Source organism: Canis lupus, chromosome 13 (genome assembly GCF_048164855.1).
Source record: "Canis lupus baileyi chromosome 13, mCanLup2.hap1, whole genome shotgun sequence".
Classification (NCBI taxonomy): domain Eukaryota; kingdom Metazoa; phylum Chordata; class Mammalia; order Carnivora; family Canidae; genus Canis; species Canis lupus.
Genome location: NC_132850.1, coordinates 44,383,058 through 44,393,873, shown reverse-complemented (window position 1 = coordinate 44,393,873; position 10,816 = coordinate 44,383,058). Strand labels below are relative to the sequence as shown.

Genomic DNA, 10,816 nt, shown 5'->3' with positions numbered 1-10,816 from the left:
AGATATAGTCTCTGAGTCTTCACCAATATTAATCAACATGTCTTGGGATGCCTGGGTGGCTCAGCAGTTGAGCGTCTGCCTTCAGCTCAGGGCATGATCCTGGGGTCCGGGATTGAGTCTCACATCGGGCTCCTTGTGGGGAGCCTGCTTCTCCCTCTGCCTATCTCTCTCTCTCTCTCTCTCTCTCTCTCTCTCTCTCTCTCTCTGTCTCTCATGAATAAATAAATAAAATCCTTAAAAAAATCAATATGTCTTTAAGAATTCCTGAAGTCCTAGGATATTTCAAAATAACTGCATCATCCATTATAGGATGCCTGCAAAAATGTGCTTGATTAATATCTTAGAGCGGGGTTTCTCAACCTCAGCACTATTGACAATTGGGGCCAGATAATTTCTTTGTGACTCCTGTGCACTATGTTTATCAGCATCCATGGCCTCTTCCTGTTAGATGCCAGTAGCACTCTCCCAGTTGAGATGACATAAACTGTCTGCAAATGTTGCCAAAGATACCTTGGCACAGTGTGTGTGTGGTGGGGGGGAGGGAGGGGGCATTCAGCCCTGACTGAGAACCAGTGTTTCAGAAGATGGTTCTACAGTGTAATCCAAGGAGCTCTGAGGAGCATTCAAACCTGAGAACAGAACTATAGGCAGACTTCAGACATATTGTAGGTTTGGTTCTAAACCACCAAAATAAGTGACTATTGCAAAAAAGTGTATCAAATGAATTTTTTGGTTTCCTAGTATATATAAAAGTTAAGTTTATACTATATTGTAGTCTATTAAGGGTGCAACAGCATTGCATCTAAAAAAAGAAAAGAAAAGATATATACTTTAATTTTAAAAATATTTTATTGCTAAAAGCTGTTAACAATCATCTGAACTTTCAATGAGTCATAATCTTTTTGCTGGTGGAGGATCTTGCCTCAATGCTGTTGGCTGCTGACTGCTCAGGGTGATGGTTGCTGAAGGTCAGGGTGGCTGAAGGTCAGGGTGGCTGTGGCAATTTCTTAAAACAAGACAATAATGAAATTCACTGCATTGGTTGATTCTTCCTTTTCATGAATGTTTTTACAGTAGTATGTGATACTGTTGGATAGCATTTTACCCACAGCAGAACTTCTTTTAATCCTGTCAACCCCTGTCACTACTATAACAGCCAAGTTTATGGAATATTCTAAATCCTTTGTTTTTATCTCAACAATCTTGACATCATCTTCACCAGGAGCAATTTCTATATCAAGAAATCACTTTCTTTGTTCATCTATCAAAAGCAACTCCTCATTCATTCAAGTTTTATCATGAGATGGCAACAAGTCATTCACAGCTTCAGGCTCCATTTCTAATTCTAGTTCTCTTGCTATTCCCACCACATCTGTGATTACTTCCTCCTCTAAAGTCTGGAATTCCTCAAAAGCATGCATAAGGTTGGAATCAAATTCTTCCAAACTTCTGTTAATGTTGATATTTTGACCTCTTCCCATGAACCATAAATGTTCTTTTTTTTAAAGATTTAATTTATTTATTCATGAGAGACAGAGAGAGAGAGAGGCACAGACACAGGCAGAGGGAGAAGCAGGCTCCATTCCATGCAGGGAGCCTGACGTGGGACTCGATCCCAGGTCTCCAGGACCACACCCTGGGCTGAAGGCAGCGCTAAACTGCTGAGCCACTGGGCTGCCCCATAAAAGTTCTTAATGGCATCTAGAATGGCAAATCCTTTCCAGAAGGGTTTCTATTAACTTTCCCCAGATCCATCAGAAAAATCATTACATATGGCAGGTATAGTCTTATGAAGTGTATTTCTTAAATAATAAGACTTGAAAGTCAAAATGACTCCTTGATTCATGAGCTGCAGAGTGGACGCTGTGTCAGCAGGCATGGAAACAATTTTCATCTTGTTGTCTATCTCCGAAAGGGCTCTTAAGTGACTGGATGTATTGTCAATGAGTAGTCATATTTTGAAAGGACTCTTTTTCTGAGCAGTAGGTCTCAAGAGTGGATTTATAATCTTCAGTAAACCATGTTATAAAAAAAGATGCACTGTCATCCAGACTTTTTGATCCATTGATAGAACATGGGCAGAGTAGAGTTGGTATCATTTTTAAGGACCCTAGGATGTTCAGAATGGTAGATGAGCATTGACTTTACCTGAAGTCACCAGCTACATTAGCCCCTAACAAGAGAGTCAGCCTGTCTTTGAACTTGGAAGCTTTAAAGCCAGTCATTGACTTCTCCTTTCTATCTGGAAAGTCCTAGACGCCATCTTCTTTCAATAGAAGGCTGTTTTATCTACATTGAAAATCTGTTGTTTAGTGTAGCCATATTCATGAATTATCTTAACTGGATAACTTGCTGTAGTTTCTACATCTGCACTTGTTGCTTTACTTTGCAATTCGATGTTTTGGAAATGGTTTCTTTCCTTAAACCTCATGAACCAAACTTTGCTAGTTCCAGACTTTTTTCTGCAGCTTTCTCACCTCTTTCAGCCTTCATAGATTTGAGGAGTGTTAGGGCCTTGCTCTGGGTTAGGCTTTGGTTTAAGGGAATATTGTGGCTGGTTTGATCTTCTATCAAGACCACTAAAACTTTCTCCATATCAGTGATAGGGCTATTTCACTTTCCAGCATTCACATACTCACTGGGGTAGCACTTTTTATTTCCTTTAAGAACTTTTCCTTTGCACTCTCAATTTGGCTTTTTGGCACAATAGGCCTAACTTTTGGCCTATCTTAACGTTTGATGTGCCTTCTTTACTAAGCTTAATCACTTCTAATTTTTTATTTGAAGTGAGGGATGTGCAACTAGTCCTCTCACTTGAATACTTAGAGGCCATCATAAGGTTAATAATTAGCCTAACTTCAATATTGTTGTGTCTCAGGGAATAGGAAGGCCTGAGGAGAGGGAGAAAGATGGGGGCAATAGCTGGTCACTGGAGCAGTCAGAACACGCACAGCATGTATTGATTAAGGTCACTGCCTTATATAAGTGTGGGTCATGGCCCCCCAAAACATTTACAGCAGCAACATCAAAAATCATTAATCAGAGATCACCCTAACAAATATGATAATAATGAAAATGTTTGAAATATTTCAAGAAGTCTGAAATGTGATACAGAGACATGAAGTAAGCAGATGTCATTGGAAAAATGGCACTAATAGGTTCACTTAACACAAGACTGTCACAAACCTTCAATTTGTAAAATATGCAGTATATGCCAAAAAATAAAATGAGGTATGCCTGTAGCTTAAAAAAGACTCAGAATCAGCATAGAACATAAGATAATAACATAAGAACATAAAATAATTATCTAAAAAGTGAAATATCTGATATATATATCCAGATTTCCAAAATCATCATAGGTTTGCTTATAATGAACATAAAAACAGAATATTTGGTGGATCTTTCACCTGTTCTGGTTCACATGCTCTGTGGATGCAAGGGCTGCACCTTCAGACCAGCATCCTTGTCTCCATCATCTTCCACCCATTCATTCATCCAACAGATGTTGATTGAATACCTCCTGAGGTCTTGGACAGGCTCTCAGCTAAGTGGTAAGGCCCAGAGCTCAGAGTTACCTTTAGATTACACAGCCCCAGTCTCTGATTAGAAACCATTCATGGCTTCCCTCAGCCTAGAAAATAGGGTAAAAATTCAAACTAAAATGAGGCATTTATAGAGTTGTCTTTTAATTCCCAACATCTACTCTATCTCTATCCATCTAAGTTAGCATTTCTAAATTCTGACTGTACATAGAATATTGTAGGGAGATTTTTAAAAATACCAAGACCAAAGCCAGATCAGTTAATCAAATCTCTATTGCTGAGCATCAGCTTTTAGGATAGCTCTCTGGAAGGTCCAACATGGAAACAAGATTGAGACCTTGTGATTGAAGCCACAAGACAGTAATCTCATTTACTCTTGACAATCATTGTTTAGAAATGGGCATAAGGTAGGGCATCCTAATGGGATATGAGAAGTCTATATACATGGGAACATGATGCTGGGAAGTTTTCCCTTACTTCAAAATACTGATCATGGAGGAAATTATTGTGTTTGCCCCTGGGTGCTGTTAGATCTGGGTATCTTACCTGGAACTGATATGGCCTTCTTGTTTCAAACCTGAGGGTGAAATCAACACATGGAAGAAGAGAGAGACAAGAGACTTCATTACACAAAGGCTTATAAATGTACCCAGAGCCTGATTCTTCAGAATTCCTTGATTTATTAAATAATAAACTGCCCTTTAAAAAATCCAATTTCAGGTCTCTGTGACTTGCAACCAAAGCATCCTAAATTATATATCATCCTGGGATCTGTTCAATCCTCCCTGTCCCATCCTCTAAAACCAGTCGTTTCGTCCACACAGGCCCTACTGATGCTATAGTCACTCCTATTTGCTATTCCTGGTGATAGTTCCATAATTTTACTAACATTTTCTCTCTCAGTGCAAGAACATCTTTTTTTCACTTCTGGTACTGTAGTAAACCTACCTATTAGGGTAAACTAAGCTTCTGTATTAAATAAACTCAAAATATATAATTACTAAAACTCCTTAGGGTGTTACTTCTTCTTCACTTACTCCAAAGATGTAATAAATCAATTTCTTGTAAAAAATCAGATTTCTTCCACATTGAGAATCAACCATTTCTAGAGTCTTGACATTTTCACTTATTTGCAGCATACAGAAATATAAAGAAAGAGTTCATAGATGGAAAATACCCACTTCTGAAAAGCTGTGGCTCAGAAACAACACATATCACTTCTGCTCATATTACACTGAGAAAATTTGATCTTTTGGCTACATGTAACAGTAAAGGAAACTGGGAATATGGCCCTGCTATGTGCCAAGGAAGAAAGGAAACAGGGTTTTTGTGAACAGCTAGTAGTCTCAGCCACAAAAACCCATGTCAAATCTCAACTTTCCCATAACCCAGCCAGACGGGATCTCTCTATCTATGGTCCTGTGCAGACTGGGAGGTAGCATTTTACTGTGTTGGAATCATGAATGATCTTTCCACCCAGTTGGTGTTTTTCTCCAACCAGATGGTAAGTTCTTTGAGAATTTATTTTTACATTCTTGTCTGTCTACAGCATCTAGCTCAGAAGTTTTATTCTGGAACAACAATCCTCAAACTTTAGGTGTGTTAGAATCACCTGGGGTGGCTGTTACAGCATGATTTGCTAAGCCCCACCCTTAGAGTTTCTGTGTCAGTTGCTCAAGGATAGGGTCTACAAATCTGCATTTCTAACAAGTTCCTGGGTGATTCTGATGATGTTGGAAAACTCTTGACTTAGACTATACTGGTTATTGTTTTATAATTAATGAACAGTAAGGGGCACACTTCTGAATCTGTAGAGGACCAGAAGTTAGACTTAATGCCACCTTTTAATCAATACCAACTCCTCTCTCTCCTTCATGCTCCTCTTGTTTGCTTTTGTCTCTGAGCCATCTTATTGGAGCAGGGAAACCTGAGTAGATAACTTTTCACCTTGTTTTTTTTTTTAAACGTAGATGGATTTTTTAAAAAAACGGAAGAAATTTAAAATTCATTTTGAAAAGTGACTTCAGTTAAAAGTTGTTAATTTAATTTTAAAAATCCTCAAATTTGTCTTAGGGGAAGGAAGAGAAAATACTAGCAGATTTATGATAAAAAGAATTCTTTGAACACCAATAAAACTATTCTTTTAAATCAAAAATAGATAGATAAATAAATAAATAAATAAATAAATAAATAAATAAATAGAATTCTTTGGATCATTGTTATTTGCCATAATAACTATAAGAGTCCCAGTAAAGAAAATGTCCTTTGAAGTGACAGAGTGTTGGTTATATTCTAAAAATTAATTTTTTTAGTATAAACTCATTAGAGTTTTATGCCATACAACAATAAATTCCCTTTTGAATACTAATTATATCACTGGATACATAACTTTCTCTTAAAAATAATAAAGGCATTTTCATTTTGACAAAATATTTCTGAGATTTTAACAAATTAACTGTCTTACTTAGATTTTCTGGAAAGCACTGAATAAAATCGTAAAGGATCTATGGGTCATATGAGTTGCTGTGTCATAAGAAATTGTGATAAAATATTGTTCATTTGAGTCATTTAAAAGATTGTTCATTGTACTCTGAAGAAAAGAGTACAATGTAGCATCAGTGGGAAAGAAGCATACATGAGATATGCTGATCTGATGTGTCCTTCTAGAATTGGGGTAATACTTCATCCTAAGCCAGTTTTACCAAGACTCACCCTAATATTTGCATATGGCACTTAAAAGATTATGGAAAGCTTAAAATGAAAGGAGCTCCAAAGAAGTGACTATATTGGAAAAGAGAAAATATAGGTTTTTCCCTAACAGTGAAAAACTGCTTATGAAGCTTTAGTATTAGGTGCAGAAAACCCAGAATTGCTGAAAATTGGATACAAGTTCAAAGCAGCTTTCATGTTAAAGTAGATTAATTAAGGCAGATACTATAACATAGTGTAATTAGAAGGGCTAATTTACTTTGGGTTTTTAAAAAAAAATCTGTATCTAAGAAGCTCTATTTAGGTTATTCTGGTATCCCCTGTGAGGAACATTAAATTAAGCAGAGCATGGAATAGAATAGCTGGCAGTAGAGAGTAAGGCCTGAAGGAAGTAGTTTTTGGGGCAAGTAACTTTGATAAAGAGTGTGATAGAAGTCAAAGTTCCTAGAAGATGCAGTCATAGTTTGGGCCCCAAACAATGGAACCACAATGGATCCTGAGAAGGTAGTGGCCAAGAGACCCCTGAAAGGTAGGATGGTGAGATACATCATCTAAAATGCAATACTTTGGGGGCCCCTGGGTGGCTCAATCAGTTGAGCATCTGGCTTTTGATCTTGGCTCCAGTCTTGATCTCATAGTTGAGAGTTTGAATCCCATGTTGGGCTCTGTACTGGGCATGGAGCCTACTTAATAAAATTAAATATAAATAAAAAATATTTTAAAAAATACAACACTTTTGAGTGAAAGAGGGTGCTATTTATAATCTCACCAGGACAATAAACACAAACTGGGACTGCATCTACAGAACTTGGGGTTATGTTTCCCTAACAAGTGAAGGAGGATGCTGGAAGTACTGGGAAAGACTATGACAGTTGAAAGAAAATTAGGCAAACCTTAGTTCATTGAGTGGGTTGGAAGTCTAGTGATCATACCTCCTGGATTATCTGGACTGGACCAGTTTCAAATCTTGATGAATTTTTAAAGATTTTATTTATTCACTTGAGAGCAAGAGAGAGCATGAGCTGGGGAGAAGAGCAGAGAGTAGGAGAAGCAGATTCCATGCTGAGCAAGGAGCTTGATGGTGGGCTCGATCCCAGGACCCAGGAATCATGACTTGAGCCAAAGACAGATGCTTAACCATCTGAACCACCCAGGTGCCCTATTGATGTTTTAGATTTTAAACCAACGTTATTATTTTTCCCATATATTAAAACTTACAGATACCTCTTGATCAAACAATTTGTGACCAGTGTGTGGATCAGTACTCAGACCTCAATAAGAAGAATAATTCTAGTATTTTCTATCTGTGTGATCTATCTCAACCCATTTCCCTGTCTATAAAATAATGACAAGAATAACTAGTTGTTCTAATTAAAGAATGGTTGACACATAATGTTACATTAGTTTCAGGTGTACAACGTGGTGACTCAATGACTTTATACATTATGCTCCTTTCTCCACCAGTGTAGCTACTATCTTCCACCACACTTCACTGTTACTATACCATTGGCCATATTCCCTATGGTGTACTTAGGCACCAACCTTAAGAAAACAAAACCATCCTGGCCTCAAACTCACAGAGACTTGAGAATAGGAATAAGAACAGTGAGGAAACAGAATATTTTTTTAAAGATTTTATTTATTTATTCATGATAGTCACAGAGAGAGAGAGAGAGGGGGGCAGAGACATAGGCAGAGGGAGAAGCAGGCTCCATGCAGGGAGCTCGACGTGGGATTTGATCCCGGGTCTCCAGGATCGTGCCCTGGGCCAAAGGCAGGCGCTAAACCGCTGCGCCACCCAGGGATCCCGAAACAGAATATTAAATAAGGAAACAATCATATGTAAAATTTCAACTGGATTTCCATTACCTATCTTGTACCTGCGCGTGTAGGATCTGACTGAGTCTTAGAGAATGAGACGGATTTCCCATTTCCTGAGAAAATTTCTGTGTTGAAAAGATCACTTTGACTGAAGTTTCAGAACACACTGGAGGCGTGCCATCTGAGAGTGGCTGTGGGTTGCCCATTTAACAGCATGTCACATTTGCTTAGGAAAGAGATGATTCTGTTTTTTCCTCCAGAAAATAAGGTGATCATACAACCAAACTTATAACCTACTCATGAGATAGCAGCTTGTTTGGGGTTCATTGGACAAAAGAAGCAGATTTATGTCTTTGATATTTATTTGTTAGGATGCTCAAAAAGATCTTATCATGCACTTTCACCTTTAAAGCAAATTTTCTACTTACAATACCATTACTTTATCATCATGTGCTATTTATTCAAAGGTAAAAATTGTAACAGCAGAGGAAAAAAATCTAGGCATAGAAGTTTAAAAGAAATATTTTTTTAGTTAATAAATATATTGCCCTGCTGTATGCAGAGTATATGAATATTACATGGGCTAGGTTTTCAGAGAAATCTTCATGTTTCAGATTTGTCTTTGGAACAAGTTCTCATGAAGTCATTTTGAATGTAGATCCTCATTAGCAATTCTCCCCAGTAAATTCTCAATGATTTCAGATCTTTAACAATGGTTTAATATAACTTCATATTCAGAGACAGGGTACACAGGATTATTTTCTTCAACCTTACATTCAAGAGGTTTACATTTAACCTCTTAACATTTAAACACATGAATGAGTATACTTTGTGGCCAGTGTTAAGACTGTGGAGTGTGGAGATCTTGGGCAGACCCGGCAGCTGGGGAAGAGGGCAGGGCAGAGCATGTGGCAGTGCCCAACAAGAATGCACATGGTGGTGTGGTATCCACTTACATATGTTCTGCTAACCATCTATTTTATACACCACATATCAGCAAAATGTTAAAAAAAAAAAAGGACCCCAAAGCAGCTGATGCTTTATCAAATACTTCAGAAAAGAAAATACAGAACATGGTGCATATGTATCTCTTCCTTCTCCGCCTGGAGTCAGATCCTAATAGTCAAGAAAGATTCTGAGAAACTGTTTTTCTCCTGTACTCCCTAGTAATGCTCAGTTGCAGTAAGATTTTTGATTTCATGTGACTTGAAAGTCTTGCAAATTATACTTCTTATTTTAGAGACCTTTATAGCCTATGGTTTTTAAACATTAGAGTGAAGCAGATCTGGGTTTGAACTCTCCACTCACTGTTTGGCCCTGAGCAAGATATGAAACTGTTTAACCTTTCATCTGTCTCTCAAGCAGCTAAAAGTGAAGAAAGACAGCTATTTCATGGTGTTGTTGAAAGAATTAAATGAGATAATGTAAGGAAGATTCTTTGCCATAAGTGCACTATAAATTAATAATAATAAAAATAATAAATTGGACCTTAATAATATAAGTGTTAGATAAACTTTGTATCACTAAATTTTTTATCACTAAAAAATTAGTGATTTTTATCACTAAAAATTGCCACAGCATAACTTCTGAACCAGAATATAGCCACTAATTGACTTCATTCTAGGAGACAGACTACAAGCTCCATTTCTACTTTGTTCATCCTTGAATCTTGGGTGACTAATGCCATGTTCAGAGCATACTATATGCTTAATAAATTATTGTTGAAGAATTAATAAATGTACTTCCCAAGCTGAAAGAAACCATCTTGTTTTATAACTAAACAGCATTAGTCCATGTAACAAACTACTGATCAATAAGCTGAGCAAGAGAACTAGATTTAGACAGATAGTCCAGTAGTCAGAGGCTATAATGTTTCCTCAAAGGACATGTCATAATATTTAGTTTAATGGATATTTGGTTTAGATATTGATAGATGAAATGATCAATAATTTATTGTTATAAACTACTTTTCTAATGAGTTTTATTTATTTGTTAGCTTAAATATGAATATGATTCCTCTGATTTCTTTCTACATCTGGGTCAACTGTTCAGGGATATTACAGACATAAGAGAAACAAAAACAGTCTGCCTTCATATTTGGATCATTGTACTTACCTCCAGCAGCCAGTTGTGTTTGTAATATATTACTCTTCAGGCTTCCCCTGTGTGCAGAGCTCTCTCTACAGTGATTAGAATGTGCCTTGTTCTGCAATGGAAGTTATCACAAGTTCTATGCTGGACTCCATGTTGTACCCTCATCTCACTTCAACATGGAGGGCTCCAATTAGCTTCAAAGACCATTCCATGTGTAGAAAAGCTCTGATGAAGTGGAACAAAATCTTAGTGTATGGTTGAAGTTCATAGGAATATTAATGAGAAGAGGTAAGGATTACTACCTTTTTTTATGTTTAAAAAGGGGGGGACAAAGAAAGTTAGTGTCTTGCTATAGTCATATATGGTTTTTTCATTGTCACAGGCAAATTCACCCAAGATACACAAGGACAAATAAATACAACTCAGTAAGGTATCTTCTAGGTTTAGTTATGTGAAAAACACATGTTTGATAACCATTCTTTAATTAGGGCGATAAGTTTGTAACTTTCCCTTCGTTTCACATTTAAAGTACATTTGTTTTCTATTATGAAATAGTTTGTAAAAAGCACCAAACCAGAAACTTAACTGTCAACAAAATGTTTTCACCTTAGTCCAGCACTGTTCGCTAGAACATGTTTCACAGGCAATCG

General features: G+C 37.1%; 1 long non-coding RNA gene across 1 annotated transcript; it reads right to left on the bottom strand.

Annotated features, from left to right (window-relative positions):
- Positions 1-830: 830 nt before the first annotated feature.
- LOC140602221 (uncharacterized) lies at positions 831-10,385 on the bottom strand. Its single transcript, XR_012005199.1, has 4 exons — positions 10,188-10,385; positions 4,089-4,119; positions 3,408-3,631; positions 831-1,006 (listed from the first exon to the last, which is right to left on the bottom strand). It is a non-coding gene; the product is annotated as an uncharacterized lncRNA (long non-coding RNA).
- Between the last annotated feature and the right edge of the window lie 431 nt (positions 10,386-10,816).